The sequence below is a fragment of the Eurosta solidaginis genome, chromosome 1, assembly GCF_040869045.1.
Source record: "Eurosta solidaginis isolate ZX-2024a chromosome 1, ASM4086904v1, whole genome shotgun sequence".
NCBI classification, from domain to species: Eukaryota; Metazoa; Arthropoda; class Insecta; order Diptera; family Tephritidae; genus Eurosta; species Eurosta solidaginis.
The window spans coordinates 26,266,724-26,291,142 of record NC_090319.1 but is presented as its reverse complement, the minus strand read 5'-3'; the positions used below and the strand labels follow the sequence as shown (position 1 = coordinate 26,291,142).

At 38.4% G+C, this 24,419-nt stretch overlaps 1 protein-coding gene across 9 annotated transcripts in view; it reads left to right on the top strand.

Moving 5' to 3' along the window:
• LOC137250494 (uncharacterized) overlaps window positions 1-24,419 on the top strand; it is a 119,379-nt gene that overhangs the window by 14,349 nt on the left and 80,611 nt on the right. The window contains exon 2 of one of the 9 annotated variants that reach the window (XM_067783424.1): window positions 1,323-1,465. The exons of the other annotated variants lie outside the window; for them this stretch is intronic. The gene's annotated coding sequence lies outside the window, so the exon portion shown is untranslated. The remainder of the gene's footprint in view (window positions 1-1,322; window positions 1,466-24,419) is intronic. 9 annotated transcript variants of the gene reach the window in all.

Here is a 24,419-nt window from a genome sequence, read left to right as displayed (position 1 = left end):
AAACCGTTTAACTTAAAATTTTTTTTAAATTATTTTATTTTCAAGTTTTTAGTCTTTATTTAATTGCCTAATATTTCTCCTTCTATTTAGTTCATTTAGTGACTCATTACAAGGACTTTTTCCTGACAATTTGTTACAATCCAAGTCCTGAATACATAATCCTTCCAAAGATGTTACTCTACTCTGCGCCACGTATGCTTGTCCCTCCTCCAACTCCAAAATATTTTGATGTCACTTCTACCGGACTGTATGTAATATTTGTTCCAAATATGAGCCAAATCGGACATCATAGGTCGCTTTCTATTCATGTATGTATTATGGTGTTCCAAATATAGACAAAATTGGACCACAAATACGATTTTTTTGAATATCTCGATCTTTGCGTCACCTAGCGGCGTTTTTTTCATAGGTCGCTTTCTATTCTTGCATGTATTATATGTTCCAAACAGACCTGTTAAATTTGAATTCGCATTAGTAATCAATTAATTAGATGCCTTTTGTAATGGCCAATGATTATTTTAATTGTTTTCCGAAAAAAGCAATTACTAATTAATTACCATTAGAAAAAAATTTAAAAAAAATTATGATTTTTCCGATTACTTTTGATTTTTTATACTCAGCTGAAATTACGAAAAATGAAACAAATGCCATTATTCTATACCAAATATGAAAAAAGAGATGAGACATGGTAATTGGATTGGTTTATTGGCGCAAAATATAACTTTAGAAAAAAACTTTGTAAAATGGGTCTGACACCTACCATATTAAGTAGAGGAAAATGAAAAAGTTCTGCAGGGCGAAATCAAAAGCCCTTGGAATCTTGGCAGGAATACTGTTCGTGGTATTACATATATAAATAAATTAGCGGTACGATCTCTCGAAAACGCCTTCACATATACAACTACCACCACTCCCATTTAAAACCCTCATTAATACCTTTAATTTGATACCCATATCGTACAAACACATTATAGAGTCACCCCTGGTCCACCTTTATGGCGATATATCGACAAGGCGTCCACCTATAGATCTAAAGCCCACTCCCTTTTAAAATACTCTTTAATACCTTGCATTTGATACACATGTCATACAAACACATTCCAGGGTTACCCTAGGTTCATTTTCCTACATGGTGAGATTCCCTTATTTTGTCTCCATAGCTCTCAACTGAGTATGTAATGTTCGGTTACACCAGAACTTAGCCTTCCTTACTGGTTTTTTTTTATTATTTTTTATTATTTTTGACTTTTTTGATTTTTTTAATTTTTTTTGTTTTTTTTTTTTTTTGATTATTTTTGATTATTTTTCCGCTTTGTTGAAAGAAAAATTCTCCTTTGTTGCATGCACGGAATAATTTCTTCGTACAAGTACATTTCAAGATGCAATAGTAAATCGTAAGCGCTTATCGAGGCGAATATATACATACATGCATCGTATAGGGTGAATGATCTAAACATATTCCCCGGTAAGTAGACACGCATGTGCATATTTTACTACACTCATTATATAAAATAATGTAGGATCGAAAACGGCGGTTTTTCTAATTGCCCAGACAATATGTAAAAAAATGTTGGATTCATAGGTTGGCATCCAAAAGCTTTGATTTAGCAACGATTCTTTATGGTTTCATCCTTAAGTATAGCCAATTTTGTTATATCCAAAATAAATATATCCACTATTTTGGACAACGTTATGGCTATGTACTGATTATTTAGTACATACAAGTACATTGCTGGATGTAACGGTATATCGTGAGCGCTTATCTAGGCATAAGGGTACATACATACCCACCTACAAATTATCGTGTCTATAGATGTATGCGACGAATACTTGCGGGGAAGTGCGTATTGTTTTACGACTAAACAATATGTATGAGTAATACTACTGAGGTTGATAGCTTCACTTCCAACTGGAGCGATCCTCTAAGTTGTCATTCATCATCATGATCAGTTGTCTAACCAAAGGTTGTTATATCCCAAATAAATTTATTAACATATGTCCATGTACATTAGATTGAAACTTCTTTTTATTTCCTTATGATTCCGTGGATATTTCCTATAAAAATGGACACATTTGTTTGCCTAGCATACATTATTTTTTTCGACATGGTTGGATATTTTCCAAGAATATATATGGGGTATTCCATCCCATTTCGACCAATTTTGAACCCGACACCTTTAGAATTGGCTGAAAGTTTTTCTTCTTTTTCTAGCTTACGAAAGACGTTTCTCAGAAGTTTTTAAAATTTTTTCATCCAACTCAAAAAAAGTTATGAATTTAAAAAAAAACACCGTTTTTGTTTTCAAAATGCTGCAACTTCAAAAATTGACAGCTTGGGATCTTTTTTTTTTAAATATGTTTTTAAATGTACTTTTCGGAAAAAATACAAAAAAATTTTTAAAGTTTTTTTTTATAATTTTTCAGCTTTTCGAGATTTTTCGAATTTCGCCCTTTTTTTCTCATAAAAAACTTCAATCAACTCTGAAATCATCCCCACTAATCCCGGAGTGGGCCGAATTTTTTTTTTTTTATTTAATTGAAAAAAAACTTTAAAATTTTTTTTGTATTTTTTCCGAAAAGTACATTTAAAAACATATTTAAAAAAAAAAGATCCCGAACGGTAAATTTTTGAAAAAGCATTTTGAAAACCAAAACGGTGTTTTTTTAAAAATTCATAACTTTTTTTGAGTTGGATGAAAAAATTTGAAAAACTTCTGAAAATCATGTTTCGTAAGCTAGAAAAAGAAGAAAAACTTTCAGCCAATTCTAAAGGGGTGTGGTTCAAAATTGGTCGAAATGGGATGGAATACCCCATATATATTGTTATGATCTTCATTGACTGAGTGTGCAACAGGCACATTCAAGGACGAAAGAGCTGCAGTGCTTGTGGCAAGGTGCAATGACCACGGCGTGTGCACTGGCGTTTTGGCCCGGAGCTTCAGCTTCGTGGATTCGATGACGCGATCACTGCATAGCATTGCTCTCCCCAGTCAATGGTCAAACACGATAATTATTTTTGCACACTGGGGATATTCACACAGAATAAAAAAAGAAAACAAACCCTGCAAAAATTGTTGGATTACGTGTTCTATTTTCTTCATGTTGGAGTACTCTAACAATACTCCTTTGCAATGCGTTTGCGGACCACCATCAGCCAATCATTGCTCGTTTTTTAACGACCGTGATCACAACATGATGACGATCGAGCAGAGTTGCTAAAAGTAAAATATTGCATACAAATACCTGATAATAAAATTTTACTATGGGAACTCTGATAAAATGCGCACTGGTTTTATGTATACATGTTACCACGGCACATATTTATATAATATAAAAAAAACAAATATTCAGACACATAATACTCCAGACATAACAAACTGACAAAATTGCTGAAGCCGCAACACATACAAAGCAAACCGTGTGAACAGTAAGCGGTAAACGGAAACCAAATTAAAAACAAGTAAGGAAGGTTAAGTTCGGGTGTAACCGAACATTACATACTCAGTTGAGAGCTATGGTGACAACATAAGGGAAAATAACCATGTAGGAAAATGAACCGAGGGAAACCCTGGAATGTGTTTGTATGACATGTGTATCAAATGAAAGGCATTAAAGAGTATTTTATGAGGGAGTGCGCCATAGTTCTATAGGTGGACGCCATTTAGGGATATAGCCATAAAGGTGGATCAGGGTTGACTCTAGAATGCGTTTGTACGATATGGGTATCAAATGAAAGGTATTAATGAGTATTTTAAAAGGGCGTGGACCTAAGTTCTATAGATGGAAGCCTTTTCGAGATATCGCCGTAACGATGGACCAGGGGTGACTCTAGAATGCGTTTGCACAATATGGGCATCAAACGAAAGGTGTTAATGAGTATTTTAAAAGGGAGTGGGCCTTAGTTCTATAGGTGGACGCCGTTTCGAGATATCGTCATAAAGGTGGACCAGGGGTGACTCTAGAATGCGTTTGTACGATATGGGTATCAAATGAAAGGTGTTAATGAGTATTTTAAAAGGGAGTAATCCTTAGTTCCATAGGTGGACGCCGTTTCAAGATATCGCCATAAAGGTGGACCAGGGGTGACCCTAGAATTTGTTTGTACAATATGGGCATCAAACGAATGGTGTTAATGAGTATTTTAAAAGGGAGTGGGCCTTAGTTCTATAGGTGGATGCTGTTTCGAAATATCGTCATAAAAGTGGACCAGGGGTGACCCTAGAATGTGTTTGTACGATATGGATATCAAATTAAAGGTATTAATGAGGATTTTAAAAGGGAGTGGTGGTTGTTGTATAGGTGGTCGCCTTTTCGAAATATCGCCATAAAGGTGGACCAGGGGTGACTCTAGAATGCGTTTGTACGATATGGATATCAAATTAAAGGTATTAATGAGTATTTTAAAAGGGAGTAATCCTTAGTTCCATAGGTGGACGCCGTTTCGAGATATCGCCATAAAGGTGGACCAGGGGTGACCCTAGAATTTGTTTGTACAATATGGGTATCAAAAGAAAGCTGTTAATGAATATTTTAAAAGGGAGTAATCCTTAGTTCCATAGGTGGACGCCGTTTCGAGATATCGCCATAAAGGTGGACCAGGGGTGACCCTAGAATTTGTTTGTACAATATGGGTATCAAAAGAAAGGTGTTAATGAGTATTTTAAAAGGGTGTGGGGCTTAGTTCTATAGGTGGACACCTTTTCGGAATATCGCCACAAAGGTGGACCAGGGGTGACTCTAGAATGTGTTTGTACGATATGGGTATCAAATTAAAGGTATTAATGAGGGTTTTAAAAGGGAGTGGTGGTTGTTGTATAGGTGGTCGCATTTTCGAGATATCGCCATAAAGGTGGACCAGGGGTGACCCTAGAATTTGTTTGTACAATATGGGCATCAAAAGAAAGGTGATAATGAGTATTTTAAAAGGGAGTATTCCTTAGTTCCATAGGTGGACGCCGTTTCGAGATATCGCCATAAAGGTGAAGCAGGGGTGACCCTAGAATTTGTTTGTACAATATGGGTATCAAAAGAAAGGTGATAATGAGTATTTTAAAAAGGGAGTATTCCTTAGTTCCATAGGTGGACGCCGTTTCGAGATATCGCCATAAAGGTGAAGCAGGGGTGACCCTAGAATTTGTTTGTACGATACGGGTATCAAATTAAAGGTATTAATGAGAGTTTTAAAAGGGAGTGGTGGTAGTTGTATATGTGAAGGCGTTTTCCAGATATCGACCAAAATGTGGACTAGGGTGACCCAGAACATTATCGGTTGGATACCGCTAATTTATTTATATATGTAATACCTGGCAAGATTTTAAGGGTGTTTTATTTCGCCCTGCAGAACTTTTTCATTTTCTTCTACTTAATATGGTAGGTGTCACAACCATTTTATAAAGTTTTTTCTAAAGTTATATTTCGCGTCAATAAAACAATCCAATTACCTTACCATGTTTCATCCCTTTTTTCGTATTTGGTATAGAATTATGGCATTTTTTTCATTTTTCGCAATTTTCGATATCGAAAAAGTGGGCGTGGTCATAGTCGGATTTCGTTCATTTTTCATACCAAGGTAAAGTGGGTTCAGATAAGTACGTGAACTGAGTTTAGTAAAGATATATCGATTTTTGCTCAAGTTATCGTGTTAACGGCCATGCGGAAGGACAGACGGACGACTGTGTATAAAAACTGGGCGTGGCATCAACCGATTTCGCCCATTTTCACAGAAAACAGTTAACGCCATAAAATCTATGCCCCTACCAAATTTCAAAAGGATTGGTTAATTTTTGTTCGATTTATGGCATTAAAAGTATCCTAGACAAATTAAATGAAAAAGGGCGGAGCCACGCCCATTTTTAAATTTTCTTTTATTTTTGTATTTTGTTGCACCATATCATTACTGGAGTTGAATCTTGACATAATTTACTTATATACTGTAAAGATATTAAATTTTTTGTTAAAATTTTACTTTAAAAAAATTTTTTTTTAAAAGTGGGCGTGGTCCTTCTCCGATTTCGCTAATTTTTATTAAGCGTACATACAGTAATAAGAGTAACGTTCCTGCCAAATTTCATCATGATATCTTCAACGACTGCCAAATTACAGCTTGCAAAAGTTTTAAATTACCTTCTTTAAAAAGTGGGCGGTGCCACGCCCATTGTCCAAAATTTTACTAATTTTATATTTTGCGTTATAAGTTCAACTCATCTAACAAGTTTCGTCGCTTTATCGGTCTTTTGTAATGAATTATGGCACTTTTTCGGTTTTTCGAAATTTTCGATATCGAAAAAGTGGGCGTGGTTATAGTCCGATATCTTTCATTTTAAATAGCGATCTGAGATGAGTGCTCAGTAACCCACATACCAAATTTCATCAAGATACCTCAAAATTTACTCAAGTTATCGTGTTAACGGACGGACGGACGGACGGACATGGCTCAATCAAATTTTTTTTCGATCCTGATTATTTTGATATATGGAAGTCTATATCTATCTCGATTCCTTTATATATGTACAACCAACCGTTATCCAATCAAACTTAATATACTCTGTGAGCTCTGCTCAACTGAGTATAATAAACAAACTCACCTGCCTGTGGGAAGCGCGTGATCAGCAGTTTTCACTTTTATCGCGGTAAGGCAAACGTAGGTTAGATCGTAAGAATTATTATTGTGTAAAGTCAGATATAAGTTTGCATTCAATAAAGGAGCACGTCTCCCGTGTAAAAAATATATTTTTTTAGAATTTCAAATTTGTAAAAGTTTAACTGGCGCCCGAGCAGGGACCAGCGTGCGAAAGTAGTATTAGCCCGAAAAACAAAAAGTACGGCTACGCGAGTGTAAACTAAATGCGGTATACACTTTACAAGGACCTGGATAAAAGTAGCGGCTAGAACCCTCAGTACCGGAAAGGAAACAGGATAAATTCGAACCACTCATCAACCCCAAGGACCTTCGCTGGACCAATGTTTTTATGTAAGATTAAGCTATGTAAGAAAGCAAAAAGTAACAAAAAGTGAAATCGTTTTTATGTAAAAGAAATTGCGAGGAAAAAAAATTATTATCGAAGATACAACTGTGAAAAGGAAAAATTCAGATAAAAAGTTTATAAAGAAGAATAATAATAAATCTTAGAAAAAAAAAGAGAAACAAAAGCAACAATAATAAGTGAAATTTCAAGAATTGACTGTGCAGATTTTTGAAAGGAAAAGATTTTTTTCAGAAAAAAGGAAACTACAAAAGGAAAGAAAAGAAAAATTCGTATAAAAAATTTAAGAAGAAGAATAATAAGAAATGTTAGAAAAAAGGAAACAAAAAGTGAAATTTAAAGAACTATTCTCGCAAGTTTTAGAAAGGTAAAGATTTTTTTAGAAAAAAAAGCGGATCAAAAGCGGTTTAGTAAAAATTAATTAAAATTAATAAAAACTAAAAATTTTAAGGAAATCTAATTGCTCTGTTGAGAAAAATGCCGGATACCGCGGAAGAATTGGTTAATCAACTGAATCAACTCAGGTTAGAATATGGGTCTTCCCAGCATGGAAATCCCCCACAACAAGAAACCCCCTCTACCTCTAATTCCTCATTAGTAGAGACAATCGTTTAAGAAGTGATGGAGAGAATTAAAACTCCACCAATAAATGATTTTCATCAACCCGACCATAACGTGACAGTGAACGTAAATAACATCAATGAATTAGACAAAATACCAGATATGGTCAAATGCCTACGCGAGTTCTCAGGACGCTCAGGAGAATTTAACTCCTGGCGGAAAAGCGTCGACAGAATATTTAAGGTTTACGAAGGATTGAGGGATACACCAAAGTACTTTTCTATACTCCATACAGTTAGGCACAAAATTGTCGGCGAAGCCGACACTGCGCTAGAATCGTATAGCACACCGCTCGATTGGGCACAAATTAGGAAATGCCTTATGATGCATTATTTAGATAAAAGAGACATTGGTACTCTCGAGTACCAAATGACAACTCTGACCCAAAGAAACGACGACATCCCGACGTTTTACCAAAAAGTTTACCAACATCTGTCCCTTATCCTAGACAAGATATCCTGCCTAGACTTAGGAGAGGAATCAATTAGAACCATGAAAAATTCGTACAGAGGTAAAGCCCTCGATACCTTCGTTCGCGGACTTAACGGAGACCTTCGTCGTCTCCTTAGCATCCGCGAACCAACCACACTGCCACAGGCATTACACCTGTGCCAGAAACTTGACAATATGGCATTTCGTATGAATCATGCACATAGCATTAACAAAACATTCAACTACGCACCACCCCGACCTCCTCGACATAGCGCAAACTATAATAACAATAGACCATTTTATCCCGAATTGACATACTCTACGACACCTAGAACTAATTTTATACCAAGAACGCAAACATTTAATCGACAACCGAATAGATATCAACCACAAACGTATCGTCAACAACAACCATTTACGTCACCTAATAACTACAATTACCCTCAAAACAACCAAGGATTCCGTATGAATCAATTCGGTTATAACAATCAAGCGAACCATCCTAATATGAATAGGCCTAATTTACCCCCTAAACCACCTGTCCCTATGGACGTAGATCATTCTATCCACTCAAGACAGGTAAATTACCAAAACAGGCCAAATAACAATCATAATAATTTCGCACAGAAGCGTCCCCTCTCATCTCAACATATGCATCAACCCAATAAGATTCAAAGGAACTTCCATGTTGATACGGGATCAGCGAATCCAAATGAGCAACAAGTATATGAAGATCCTGACCACATATACGGGGGGAACACAAACCCCAATAGCTATGGAACGTCGAACCAATTTCCAAAATCAGATGATAATGTAATGAGACAAAATGGAATGGAGAATTGCGAACAGGAATGCTACAACCTCGACACCATTCATTTTTTAGATTAACCCCGTCTTCACTTCCTTATTACGAATTCGTATCTAGAAGTGGAGACGCACTAGACTTTTTGATAGACACCGGGTCTAACAAAAATTATATACAATCTACAAGAATTAGGAACCCAATTCCAAACGAAGTCCCTTTTAAGATAAAGTCGGTAGCTGGTGATATCGAAATTACACACCACACATTCATAGACATTCTAGGACCAGAGGTAGGAAAAATAAAATTCTTTATACTTCCGTCATTAAAATCATTTCACGGGATTATCGGTAATGACACATTAAAACAATTAAAAGCCACCATCCATACCGATAAAAATATTATGACCATATTTACGAATACAATCATACCTCTAAAACAGCGAATATCCGAAGAAGTTAATAACGCGGTAATAAGGGTTCCCCATCTTTCTGAAGAACAAAAAGATAAAATCAAGGACGTAATAGCAAAATTCCCAAATTTATTTTCGGACCCAGACGAAAAACTGACGTATACTACGCTGGTCAAAGGCGAAATTAGAACAACGACAGACACCCCGATCTACTCCAAACCGTACACATACCCAATGCCTCTGAAAGAAGAAATAGAACGTCAAGTCGAAGAACTTCTTGCTAATGGAATAATAAGGAGATCTAAATCTCCTTACAACTCCCCGGTCTGGATAGTCAATAAGAAAACCGACGGTTCAGGCGAAATAAAATATCGAATGGTCATCGACTACTTAACGCCGTAACTATCCCAGACAAATATCCAATACCCGAAATTAACGAGGTCCTGGCCAACCTCGGAAACAATAAAATATTTACCATTATAGATCTTAAGAGCGGTTTCCATCAAATACCCCTTCGTAAATCTGATATAGAGAAAACGGCATTTTCCGTGAATAACGGAAAATACGAATTTCTCCGATTACCTTTCGGGCTTAAAAATGCCCCTTCTACGTTCCAAAGGGCATTAGATGACATACTTCGCCAGCAAATCGGAATTAGATGCTACGTCTATATTGATGACGTTATAATATTCGGTAAAACCGAAGAGGAACACTTAAGGAATATTAAATTAGTATTTAAAACATTAGAAGAAGCGAACATGAAGATACAACTAGACAAATGCGAGTTCGCAAAACAGGAAGTCGAATTCCTAGGATACGTCGTCACTCCCGATGGCATAAAAACCAATCCCAAGAAGGTAGAGGCCGTAGCACAGTTCCCAGTGCCAAAGAACCTGAAGGAACTAAGATCATTTCTAGGTATGTCAGGCTACTACCGTCGCTTTATTAGGGACTACTCCAAATTAGCCAAACGCTTAACTGCACTCCTTCGAGGAGAAGCCGGGAATGTTTCAAAAAATCAGTCTAGGAAGATCGAAATAAAACTCGACAAAGAAGCTTTAAATGCATTTAACAAATTAAAAACTTCACTAATATCAAGGGATATTGTCCTCGCTCACCCGAACTTTGAGAAAGATTTCGAATTAACCACTGACGCCTCCCATTTTGCAATAGGAGCCGTCCTTTCACAAGATGGAAAGCCCATCACCTATATTTCAAGAACTTTGAGCAAGACAGAAGAGAACTATGCCGTCAATGAAAAGGAGATGCTCGCCATAATCTGGTCTCTTAATTATTTGCGCAGTTATCTGTACGGCTCTAAGAAAATTAAGATAGTGACCGACCACCAACCTCTTACGTATGCCCTGAGCCACAAAAATACGAACAGTAAGATGAAAAGATGGAAAGCCATCTTGGAAGAACATAACTATGAACTTATCTACAAGCCCCGTAAATCGAATGTAGTCGCAGACGCGCTATCAAGAATACCCGCCCAAATAAATTCGCTTACACCCACTACCCATAGTGATGAAAGTTCAGGACTCAACCTAATATCCTGCGCGGAGGTACCGATTAACGTGTTCAAAAACCAAATTTTTCTCGAGCATTCAGAAACGCCATCTTACCAATTCAAAATAATCTTCCCAACTGTACACCGCCATACAGTTAACGAACCATTTTTCGACGAGCAAAAGATTATAGATTGCTTCAAAAGATACCTAAACCCATCCGTAATCAACGGAATCCACACCGACGAGAGGACTATGGGTATAATACAAAACGTCTATCCACAACACTTTAGCAACTATAAATGCAAGTACACCCAGAAGTTGGTGAAGGACATAACTAACGAACAAGAGCAGGAAAATATTATTTTGAAAGAACATCTAAGAGCACATAGGAACGCGACCGAAAATAAAATACAGATCATAGAGAAGAGTTATTTTCCCGGGATGATGAACAAAATCAAGCGTCTGATAACAAACTGCACGGTATGTAAAGAAAGCAAGTATGAAAGGCACCCTAACAACCCAAAAATAGCAGCAACCCCATTGCCAACCTTCCCAGGACACACAGTCCATATAGACATCTTTCTAACCGAAGGGAAGAGAGTTATGACTGCACTGGATAAGTTCTCGAAATATGCAGTAACAAAAATGCTAAATAGTAGGGCCATAGAGGATGTAAGGAGACCCTTAAGGGATATAATATTTTCCTTCGGCGTCCCGAAGATAATAGTAATCGATAATGAACCATCGTTAAATTCCATTTCAATGAAGTTTATGATGAAAGACGAATTAGGCATCGAAGTTTACACTACTCCCCCATATAAAAGCCAGGCTAACGGCCAAGTGGAAAGATTCCACTCCACCCTAAGTGAGATAATGCGCTGTGTGAAAGATAATGGGGGACATCGAAACTTTGAGGAACTTTTAGAAAGAGCAGTATCCGAGTACAATCATACCATTCACTCAGTTACACAGAAAAGACCGGTCGACATATTCTTCGGAAGAAATATGAACTTCACGCCCGAAGACATAGAAAAAACTAGATACGAGAATTTGCAAAAGTTAACACAAAAACAAAACAAGTAAGGAAGTGTAGGTTCGGGTGTAACCGAACATTACATACTCAGTTGAGAGCTATGGAGACAAAATAAGGAAAATCACCATGTAGGAAAATGAACCTAGGGTAACCCTGGGATGTGGTTGTATGACATGTGTATCAAATGGAAGGTATTAAAGAGTATTTTAAGAGACAGTAGGCCATAGTTCTATGGATGGACGCCATTTAGGGATATCGCCATAAAGGTGGACCAGGGCTGAAAGGTGTTACTGAGCATTTTAAGAGGGAGTGGGCATTAGGTCTATAGGTGGACGCCTTTTCGAGATATCGCCATTAGGGTGGGTCAGGAGTGACTCTAGAATGTGTTTGTACGATATGGGTATCAAATGAAAGGTGGTAATGAGTATTTTAAAAGGGAGTGATCCTTAGTTCCATAGGTGGACGCCGTTTCGAGATATCGCCATAAAGGTGGACCAGGGGTGACTCCAGGATGTGTTTGTGCGATATGGGAATCAAATGAAAGGTGTTACTGAGCATTTTAAGAGGGAGTGGGCATTAGGTTTATAGGTGGACGCCTTTTCGAGATATCGCCATTAGGGTGGGCCAAGGGTGACTCTAGAATATTTGTACGATATGGGTATCAAACGAAAGGTGTTACTGAGCATTTTAAGAGGGAGTGGGAATTAGGTCTATAGGTGGACGCCTTTTAGAAATATCGCCATTAGGGTGGGCTAGGGGTGACTCTAGAATGTGTTTGTACGATATGGGTATCAAATGAAAGGTGGTAATGAGTATTTCAAAAGGTAGTAATCATTAGTTCTATAGGTGGACGCCTTTTCGAGATGTCGCCATAAAGGTGGACCAAGGGTGACTCTAGAATGTTTGTACGATAATGGTATCAAATGAAAGGTGTTACTGAGCATTTTAAGAGGGAGTGGGAATTAGGTCTATAGGTGGACGCCTTTTCGAGATATCGCCATTAGGGTGGGCCAGGGGTGACTCAAGAATGTGTTTGTACGATATGGGTATCAAACGAAAGGTGTTACTGAGCATTTTAAGAGGGAGTGGGCATTAGGTCTATAGGTGGGCGCCTTTTCGAGATATCGCCATTAGGGTGGGCCAGGGGTTATTCAAGAATGTTTGTACGATATGTGTATCAAACGAAAGGTGTTACTGAGCATTTTAAGAGGGAGTGGGCATTAGGTCTATAGGTGGACGCCTTTTCGAGATATCGCCATTAGGGTGGGCCTGGGGTGACTCTAGAATGTGTTTGTACGATATGGGTATCAAATGAAAGGTGGTAATGAGTATTTCAAAAGGGAGTAATCCTTAGTTCTATAGGTGGACGCCTTTTCGAGATGTCGCCATAAAGGTGGACCAAGGGTGACTCTAGAATGTTTGTACGATAATGGTATCAAATGAAAGGTGTTACTGAGCATTTTAAGAGGGAGTGGGCATTAGGTCTATAGGTGGACGCCTTTTCGAGATATCGCCATTAGGGTGGGCCAGGGGTGACTCAAGAATGTGTTTGTACGATATGGGTATCAAACGAAAGGTTTTACTGAGCATTTAAAGAGGGAGTGGGCATTAGGTCTATAGGTGGACGCCTTTTCGATATATCGCCATTAGGGTGGGCCAGGGGTGACTCTAGAATGTGTTTGTACGATATGGGTATCAAACGAAAGGTGTTACTGAGCATTTTAAGAGGGAGTGGGCATTAGGTCTATAGGTGGACGCCTTTTCGGGATATCGCCATTAGGGTGGGCCAGGGGTGACTCTAGAATGTTTGTACGATATGTTTATCAAACGAAAGGTGTTACTGAGCATTTTAAGAGGGAGTGGGCATTAGGTCTATAGGTGGACGCCTTTTCGAGATATCGCCATTAGGGTGGGTCAGGAGTGACTCTAGAATGTGTTTGTACGATATGGGTATCAAATGAAAGGTGGTAATGAGTATTTTAAAAGGGAGTGATCCTTAGTTCCATAGGTGGACGCCGTTTCGAGATATCGCCATAAAGGTGGACCAGGGGTGACTCCAGGATGTGTTTGTGCGATATGGGAATCAAATGAAAGGTGTTACTGAGCATTTTAAGAGGGAGTGGGCATTAGGTTTATAGGTGGACGCCTTTTCGAGATATCGCCATTAGGGTGGGCCAAGGGTGACTCTAGAATATTTGTACGATATGGGTATCAAACGAAAGGTGTTACTGAGCATTTTAAGAGGGAGTGGGAATTAGGTCTATAGGTGGACGCCTTTTAGAAATATCGCCATTAGGGTGGGCTAGGGGTGACTCTAGAATGTGTTTGTACGATATGGGTATCAAATGAAAGGTGGTAATGAGTATTTCAAAAGGTAGTAATCATTAGTTCTATAGGTGGACGCCTTTTCGAGATGTCGCCATAAAGGTGGACCAAGGGTGACTCTAGAATGTTTGTACGATAATGGTATCAAATGAAAGGTGTTACTGAGCATTTTAAGAGGGAGTGGGAATTAGGTCTATAGGTGGACGCCTTTTCGAGATATCGCCATTAGGGTGGGCCAGGGGTGACTCAAGAATGTGTTTGTACGATATGGGTATCAAACGAAAGGTGTTACTGAGCATTTTAAGAGGGAGTGGGCATTAGGTCTATAGGTGGGCGCCTTTTCGAGATATCGCCATTAGGGTGGGCCAGGGGTTACTCAAGAATGTTTGTACGATATGTGTATCAAACGAAAGGTGTTACTGAGCATTTTAAGAGAGAGTGGGCATTAGGTCTATAGGTGGACGCCTTTTCGAGATATCGCCATTAGGGTGGGCCTGGGGTGACTCTAGAATGTGTTTGTACGATATGGGTATCAAATGAAAGGTGGTAATGAGTATTTCAAAAGGGAGTAATCCTTAGTTCTATAGGTGGACGCCTTTTCGAGATGTCGCCATAAAGGTGGACCAAGGGTGACTCTAGAATGTTTGTACGATAATGGTATCAAATGAAAGGTGTTACTGAGCATTTTAAGAGGGAGTGGGCATTAGGTCTATAGGTGGACGCCTTTTCGAGATATCGCCATTAGGGTGGGCCAGGGGTGACTCAAGAATGTGTTTGTACGATATGGGTATCAAACGAAAGGTTTTACTGAGCATTTAAAGAGGGAGTGGGCATTAGGTCTATAGGTGGACGCCTTTTCGATATATCGCCATTAGGGTGGGCCAGGGGTGACTCTAGAATGTGTTTGTACGATATGGGTATCAAACGAAAGGTGTTACTGAGCATTTTAAGAGGGAGTGGGCATTAGGTCTATAGGTGGACGCCTTTTCGGGATATCGCCATTAGGGTGGGCTAGGGGTGACTCTAGAATGTTTGTACGATATGTTTATCAAACGAAAGGTGTTACTGAGCATTTTAAGAGGGAGTGGGCATTAGGTCTATAGGTGGACGCCTTTTCGAGATATTGCCATTAGGGTGGACCAGGGGTGACTCTAGAATGTGTTTGTACGATATGGATATCAAATTAAAGGTATTAATGAGGGTTTTAAAAGCGAGTGGCCCTTAGATGTATATGTGAAGGCGTTTTCGCGATATCGACCAAAATGTGGACCAGGGTGATCCATAAAATCATCTGTCGGGTACTGCTAATTTATTTATATATTCAATACCACGGACAGTATTCCTGCCAAGATTCCAAGGGCTGTTGATTTCGCCTTTATAGAACTTTTTCATTTTCTTCTACTTAATATGGTAGGTGTCACACCCATTTTACAAAGTTTTTTCTAAAGTTATATTTTGCGTCAATGAACCAATCCAATTACCATGTTTCACCCCTTTTGCCGTATTTGGTATAGAATTATGGCATTTTTTTCATTTTTCGTAATTTTAGATATCGATAAAGTGGGCGTGGTTATAGTCGGATTTCGGCCATTTTTTATACCAAGATAAAGTGAGTTCAGTTAAGTACGTGGACTAAGTTTAATAAAGATATATCGGTTTTTGCTGAAGTTATCGTGTTAACGGCCGAGCGGAAGGACAGACGGTGGACTGTGTATAAAAACTGGGCGTGGCTTCCACCGATTTCGCCCATTTTCACAGAAAACAGTTATCGTCATAGAATCTATGCCCCTACCAGATTTAAGAAGGATTGGGAAATTTTTGTTCGACTTATGGCATTAAAAGTATTCTAGACAAACTAAATGAAAATGGGCGGAGCCACGCCCATTTTGAAATTTTCTTTTATTTTTGTATTTTGTTGCATTATATCATTACTGGAGTTGAATTTTGACTTAATTTACCTATATACAGTAAAGATATTAAATTTTTTTGTTAAAATTTAACTTTTAAAAATTTTTTTTTAAAAAGTGGGCGTGTTCCTCATCCGATTTTGCTAATTTTTATTTAGCACATATATAGTAATAGTAGTAACGCTCCTGCCAAATTTCATTATGATATCTTCAACGACTGCCAAATTACAGCTTGCAAAACTTTTAAACTACCTTCTTGTAAAAGTGGGCGGTGCCACGCCCATTGTCCAAAATCTTACTAATTTTCTATTCTGCGTCATAACGTCAACCCATCTACCAAGTTTCATCGCTTTATCTCCCTTTGGCAATGAATTATCGCATTTTTTCGGTTTTTCGAAATTTTCGATATCGAAAAAGTGGGCGTGGTTATAGTCCGATATCGTTCATTTTAAATTGCGATCTGAGATGAGTGCCCAGGAATCTACGTACCAAATTTCATAAAGATACCTCAAAATTTACTCAAGTTATCGTGTTAACGGGCAGACGGACGGACGGACGGACATGGCTCAATCAAATTTTTTTTCGATGCTGATGATTTTGATATATGGAAGTCTATATCTATTTCGATTCCTTTATACCTGTACAACCAACCGTTATCCAATCAAAGTTAATATACTCTGTGAGCTCTGCTCAACTGAGTATAATAAGGATATTGAGTTCCATAATAAAGGTAAACAAACGCTCAAATCCTACTTGCCAGGACAAGTCATATCTGTAAAAAAAAAATAGGAGGTTAGGAACAAAACTAAGCAAATTAAATAGTAGGGAAATAGTTAAAGAAGACAGGAACAGCACAATAGTGACCGAGAGAGGACAAATCGTCCATAAAAGTAGGATACGGAATTAACTACTACAATAAAATTTTCTTTTTTCAGATTCTTTTTACCACTATGCCTCGCAGAGGTACAGATATTAGACTATTCGAACTCCCAATTAATTACAATAGAAAAAGGAACTGCCAGACTACAGACAGGACAATTTAGGATAACACACGAAATAAACATCGACAAATATACAGAAATTCTGGAACATATAGAAACAACGACAAAAGCAGAAAAATTCTACAGAAATCCGAATTACCCTTTTATATCCGTCCTAATATCCCAAGTGAAGGCCCATATTAATAATCTAAGAATAGAAAAAAGATCAAAAAGGTCACTTAATTTTTTGGGCAGTGCATGGAAATGGATTGCGGAAAGTCCAGACCATGAGGACCATGAAATAGTTCTGAACAATGTAAATAACGTTTTAGAAAACAACAACAATCAAGTCCTCATTAATAAAATTACAGTAGAAAAAGTTAATGAAATCACAAATATTACAAACCATATTATGAAGCACATGCAAAACGACAAGAGTAAAGAAATAGAGGCATTTTCAGAATTAAAATACAAGTTAGAAATTATGAAAGAGGAAGTCGTGAACATAGCTTACGCGATACATTGGGCAAAGGCCAATATAGTAAATTCATATATTTTGTCGACCGAAGAAATTGATATTGCTAAAAAAATCTTTGATAAGGATAATATCCCATTCGTAAATTTAGACGAAGCGCTAGAATTTTCCGAAATTAAAATAGCGACCAATGGCAAGACAATCATATATATTATAAGTTTACCAACAACAGAGAATCAAATTTGCCAAACTATCGATATCAGAGCAGTAAAGAAAGACAATAAAATTAACAAAATAAATTTCAATCCAATCCTTAGCTGCGAAAAAACTATGTATGGAATAAAAAGAAATTGTAAACAATATAACGCAGATTTAAGTAATGATTATTGTATTAGTAATCTTTTAACGAGCCGTTTGCCAAACTGCACCGTCACAAACAGTCAGCACATTCCAGACTTTGAGGAGCTGTCACCTGAAGTTATATTCCTAAGCGACTTCAGGGGCTATGTACTAATAAACGAAGATTCTACAACTCTAAACGGAACCTTTGTAATTCACTTTAATAACGCTACAATCCAAATTAACGGGGAGAAATTTTTCATTGCGGAAAAATCAACAAACAAACCCCTACCTGCGATACTCCAACCAATATCACTATCAAACAGAAACGAAGAAATACTTTCTCTAGAAATGTTACCACGGCACATATTTATATAATATAAAAAAAAAACAAATATTCAGACACATAATACTCCAGACATAACAAACTGACAAAATTGCTGAAGCCGCAACACATACAAAGCAAACCGTGTGAACAGTAAGCGGTAAACGGAAACCAAATTAAAAACAAGTAAGGAAGGCTAAGTTCGGGTATAACCGAACATTACATACTCAGTTGAGAGCTATGGAGACAAAATAAGGAAAATCACCATGTAGGAAAATGAACCTAGGGTAACCCTGGAATGTGGTTGTATGACATGTGTATCAAATGGAAGGTATTAAAGAGTATTTTAAGAGAGAGTAGGCCATAGTTCTATGGATGGACGCCATTTAGGGATATCGCCATAAAGGTGGACCAGGGCTGACTCTAGAATGTGTTTGTACGATATGGGTATCAAATGAAAGGTGATAATGAGTATTTTAAAAGGGAATGGGCTTTAGTTCTATAGGTGAACGCCTTTTCGAGAAATCCCCATAAAGGTGGACCAGGGGTGACTCTAGAATATGTTTGTACGATATGGGTATCAAATGAAAGCTGTTAATGAGTATTTTGAAAAGGAGTGATCCTTAGTTCCCTAGGTGGACGCCGTTTCGAGATATCGCCATAAAGGTGGACCAGGGGTGTCTCTAGTTGTACGATATGGGAATCAAATGAAAGGTGTTACTGAGCGTTTTAAGAGGGAGTGGGCATTAGGTCTATAGGTGGACGCCTTTTCGAAATGTCGCCATTAGGTTGGGCCAGGGGTGACTCTAGAATGTGTTTGTACGATATGGGTATCAAACGAAAGGTGTTACTGAGCATTTTAAGAGGGAGTGGGCATTAGGTCCATAGGTGGACGCCTTTTCGAGATATCGCCATTAAGGTGGGCCAGGGGTGACTCTGGAATGTGTTTGTACGATATGGGTATCAAATGAAAGGTGGTAATGAGTATTTTAAAAGGGAGCAATCCTTAGTTCTATAGGTGGACGCCTTTTCGAGATATCGCCATAAAGGTGGACCAAGGGTGACTCTAGAATGTTTGTACGATATGGGTATCAAACGAAAGGTGTTACTGAGCATTTTAAGAGGGAGTGGGCACTAGGTCTATAGGTGGACGCCTTTTCGAGATATCGCCATTAGGGTGGGCCAGGGGTGACTCTAGAATGTTTGTACGATATGGGTATCAAACGAAAGGTGTTACTGAGCATTTTAAGAGGGAGTGGGCACTAGGTCTATAGGTGGACGCCTTTTCGAGATATCGCCATTAGGGTGGGCCAGGGGTGAATCTAGAATGTTTGTACGATATGGGTATCAAACGAAAGATGTTACTGAGCATTTTAAGAGGGAGTGGGCATTAGGTCTATAGGTGGACGCCTTTTCGAGATATCGCCATTAGGGTGGGCCAGGGGTGACTCTAGAATGTTTGTACGATATGGGCATCAAAGGAAAGGTGTTACTGAGCATTTTAAGAGGGAGTGGACATTCGGTCTATAGGTGGACGCCTTTTCGAGATATCGCCATTAGGGTGGGCCAGGGGTGACTCTAGAATGTTTTTACGATATGCGTATCAAACGAAAGGTGTTACTGAGCATTTTAAGAGGGAGTGGGCATTAGGTCTATAGGTGCACGCCTTTTCGAGATATCGCCATTAGGGTGGGCCAGGGTTGACTCTAGAATTTAAATTTTTTTGTTAAAATTTAACTTTTAAAAATTTTTTTTTAAAAAGTGGGCGTGTTCCTCATCCGATTTTGCTAATTTTTATTTAGCACATATATAGTAATAGTAGTAACGCTCCTGCCAAATTTCATTATGATATCTTCAACGACTGCCAAATTACAGCTTGCAAAACTTTTAAACTACCTTCTTGTAAAAGTGGGCGGTGCCACGCCCATTGTCCAAAATCTTACTAATTTTCTATTCTGCGTCATAACGTCAACCCATCTACCAAGTTTCATCGCTTTATCTCCCTTTGGCAATGAATTATCGCATTTTTTCGGTTTTTCGAAATTTTCGATATCGAAAAAGTGGGCGTGGTTATAGTCCGATATCGTTCATTTTAAATTGCGATCTGAGATGAGTGCCCAGGAATCTACGTACCAAATTTCATAAAGATACCTCAAAATTTACTCAAGTTATCGTGTTAACGGGCAGACGGACGGACGGACGGACATGGCTCAATCAAATTTTTTTTCGATGCTGATGATTTTGATATATGGAAGTCTATATCTATTTCGATTCCTTTATACCTGTACAACCAACCGTTATCCAATCAAAGTTAATATACTCTGTGAGCTCTGCTCAACTGAGTATAATAAGGATATTGAGTTCCATAATAAAGGTAAACAAACGCTCAAATCCTACTTGCCAGGACAAGTCATATCTGTAAAAAAAAAATAGGAGGTTAGGAACAAAACTAAGCAAATTAAATAGTAGGGAAATAGTTAAAGAAGACAGGAACAGCACAATAGTGACCGAGAGAGGACAAATCGTCCATAAAAGTAGGATACGGAATTAACTACTACAATAAAATTTTCTTTTTTCAGATTCTTTTTACCACTATGCCTCGCAGAGGTACAGATATTAGACTATTCGAACTCCCAATTAATTACAATAGAAAAAGGAACTGCCAGACTACAGACAGGACAATTTAGGATAACACACGAAATAAACATCGACAAATATACAGAAATTCTGGAACATATAGAAACAACGACAAAAGCAGAAAAATTCTACAGAAATCCGAATTACCCTTTTATATCCGTCCTAATATCCCAAGTGAAGGCCCATATTAATAATCTAAGAATAGAAAAAAGATCAAAAAGGTCACTTAATTTTTTGGGCAGTGCATGGAAATGGATTGCGGAAAGTCCAGACCATGAGGACCATGAAATAGTTCTGAACAATGTAAATAACGTTTTAGAAAACAACAACAATCAAGTCCTCATTAATAAAATTACAGTAGAAAAAGTTAATGAAATCACAAATATTACAAACCATATTATGAAGCACATGCAAAACGACAAGAGTAAAGAAATAGAGGCATTTTCAGAATTAAAATACAAGTTAGAAATTATGAAAGAGGAAGTCGTGAACATAGCTTACGCGATACATTGGGCAAAGGCCAATATAGTAAATTCATATATTTTGTCGACCGAAGAAATTGATATTGCTAAAAAAATCTTTGATAAGGATAATATCCCATTCGTAAATTTAGACGAAGCGCTAGAATTTTCCGAAATTAAAATAGCGACCAATGGCAAGACAATCATATATATTATAAGTTTACCAACAACAGAGAATCAAATTTGCCAAACTATCGATATCAGAGCAGTAAAGAAAGACAATAAAATTAACAAAATAAATTTCAATCCAATCCTTAGCTGCGAAAAAACTATGTATGGAATAAAAAGAAATTGTAAACAATATAACGCAGATTTAAGTAATGATTATTGTATTAGTAATCTTTTAACGAGCCGTTTGCCAAACTGCACCGTCACAAACAGTCAGCACATTCCAGACTTTGAGGAGCTGTCACCTGAAGTTATATTCCTAAGCGACTTCAGGGGCTATGTACTAATAAACGAAGATTCTACAACTCTAAACGGAACCTTTGTAATTCACTTTAATAACGCTACAATCCAAATTAACGGGGAGAAATTTTTCATTGCGGAAAAATCAACAAACAAACCCCTACCTGCGATACTCCAACCAATATCACTATCAAACAGAAACGAAGAAATACTTTCTCTAGAAATGTTACCACGGCACATATTTATATAATATAAAAAAAAAACAAATATTCAGACACATAATACTCCAGACATAACAAACTGACAAAATTGCTGAAGCCGCAACACATACAAAGCAAACCGTGTGAACAGTAAGCGGTAAACGGAAACCAAATTAAAAACAAGTAAGGAAGGCTAAGTTCGGGTGTAACCGAACATTACATACTCAGTTGAGAGCTATGGAGACAAAATAAGGAAAATCACCATGTAGGAAAATGAACCTAGGGTAACCCTGGAATGTGGTTGTATGACATGTGTATCAAATGGAAGGTATTAAAGAGTATTTTAAGAGAGAGTAGGCCATAGTTCTATGGATGGACGCCATTTAGGGATATCGCCATAAAGGTGGACCAGGGCTGACTCTAGAATGTGTTTGTACGATATGGGTATCAAATGAAAGGTGATAATGAGTATTTTAAAAGGGAATGGGCTTTAGTTCTATAGGTGAACGCCTTTTCGAGAAATCCCCATAAAGGTGGACCAGGGGTGACTCTAGAATATGTTTGTACGATATGGGTATCAAATGAAAGCTGTTAATGAGTATTTTGAAAAGGAGTGATCCTTAGTTCCCTAGGTGGACGCCGTTTCGAGATATCGCCATAAAGGTGGACCAGGGGTGTCTCTAGTTGTACGATATGGGAATCAAATGAAAGGTGTTACTGAGCGTTTTAAGAGGGAGTGGGCATTAGGTCTATAGGTGGACGCCTTTTCGAAATGTCGCCATTAGGTTGGGCCAGGGGTGACTCTAGAATGTGTTTGTACGATATGGGTATCAAACGAAAGGTGTTACTGAGCATTTTAAGAGGGAGTGGGCATTAGGTCCATAGGTGGACGCCTTTTCGAGATATCGCCATTAAGGTGGGCCAGGGGTGACTCTGGAATGTGTTTGTACGATATGGGTATCAAATGAAAGGTGGTAATGAGTATTTTAAAAGGGAGCAATCCTTAGTTCTATAGGTGGACGCCTTTTCGAGATATCGCCATAAAGGTGGACCAAGGGTGACTCTAGAATGTTTGTACGATATGGGTATCAAACGAAAGGTGTTACTGAGCATTTTAAGAGGGAGTGGGCACTAGGTCTATAGGTGGACGCCTTTTCGAGATATCGCCATTAGGGTGGGCCAGGGGTGACTCTAGAATGTTTGTACGATATGGGTATCAAACGAAAGGTGTTACTGAGCATTTTAAGAGGGAGTGGGCACTAGGTCTATAGGTGGACGCCTTTTCGAGATATCGCCATTAGGGTGGGCCAGGGGTGAATCTAGAATGTTTGTACGATATGGGTATCAAACGAAAGATGTTACTGAGCATTTTAAGAGGGAGTGGGCATTAGGTCTATAGGTGGACGCCTTTTCGAGATATCGCCATTAGGGTGGGCCAGGGGTGACTCTAGAATGTTTGTACGATATGGGCATCAAAGGAAAGGTGTTACTGAGCATTTTAAGAGGGAGTGGACATTCGGTCTATAGGTGGACGCCTTTTCGAGATATCGCCATTAGGGTGGGCCAGGGGTGACTCTAGAATGTTTTTACGATATGCGTATCAAACGAAAGGTGTTACTGAGCATTTTAAGAGGGAGTGGGCATTAGGTCTATAGGTGCACGCCTTTTCGAGATATCGCCATTAGGGTGGGCCAGGGTTGACTCTAGAATGTTTTTACGATATGGGTATCAAACGAAAGGTGTTATTGAGCATTTTAAGAGGCAGTGGGCATTAGGTCTATAGGTGCACGCCTTTTCGAGATATCGCCATTAGGGTGGGCCAGGGTTGACTCTACAATGTTTTTACGATATGGGTATCAAACGAAAGGTGTTACTGAGCATTTTAAGAGGGAGTGGGCACTAGGTCTATAGGTGGACGCCTTTTCGAGATATCGCCATTAGGGTGGGCCAGGGGTGACTCTAGAATGTTTTTACGATATATGTATCAAAGGAAAGGTGTTACTGAGCATTTTAAGAGGGAGTGGGCATTAGGTCTATAGGTGGACGCCTTTTCGAGATATCGCCATTAGGGTGGGCCAGGGGTGACTCTAGAATGTTTGTACGATATGGGTATCAAAGGAAAAGTGTTACTGAGCATTTTAAGAGGGAGTGGACATTAGGTCTATAGGTGGACGCCTTTTCGATATATCGCCATTAGGGTGGGCCAGGGGTGACTCTAGAATGTTTTTACGATATGGGTATCAAACGAAAGGTGTTACTGAGCATTTTAAGAGGGAGTGGGCATTAGGTCTATAGGTGCACGCCTTTTCGAGATATCGCCATTAGGGTGGGCCAGGGTTGACTCTAGAATGTGTTTTTACGATATGGATATCAAATTAAAGGTATTAATGAGGGTTTTAAAAGCGAGTGGCCCTTAGATGTATATGTGAAGGTGTTCTCGCGATATCGACCAAATGTGGATCAGGTGATTCAGAAAATCATCTGTCGGGTACTGCTAATTTATTTATA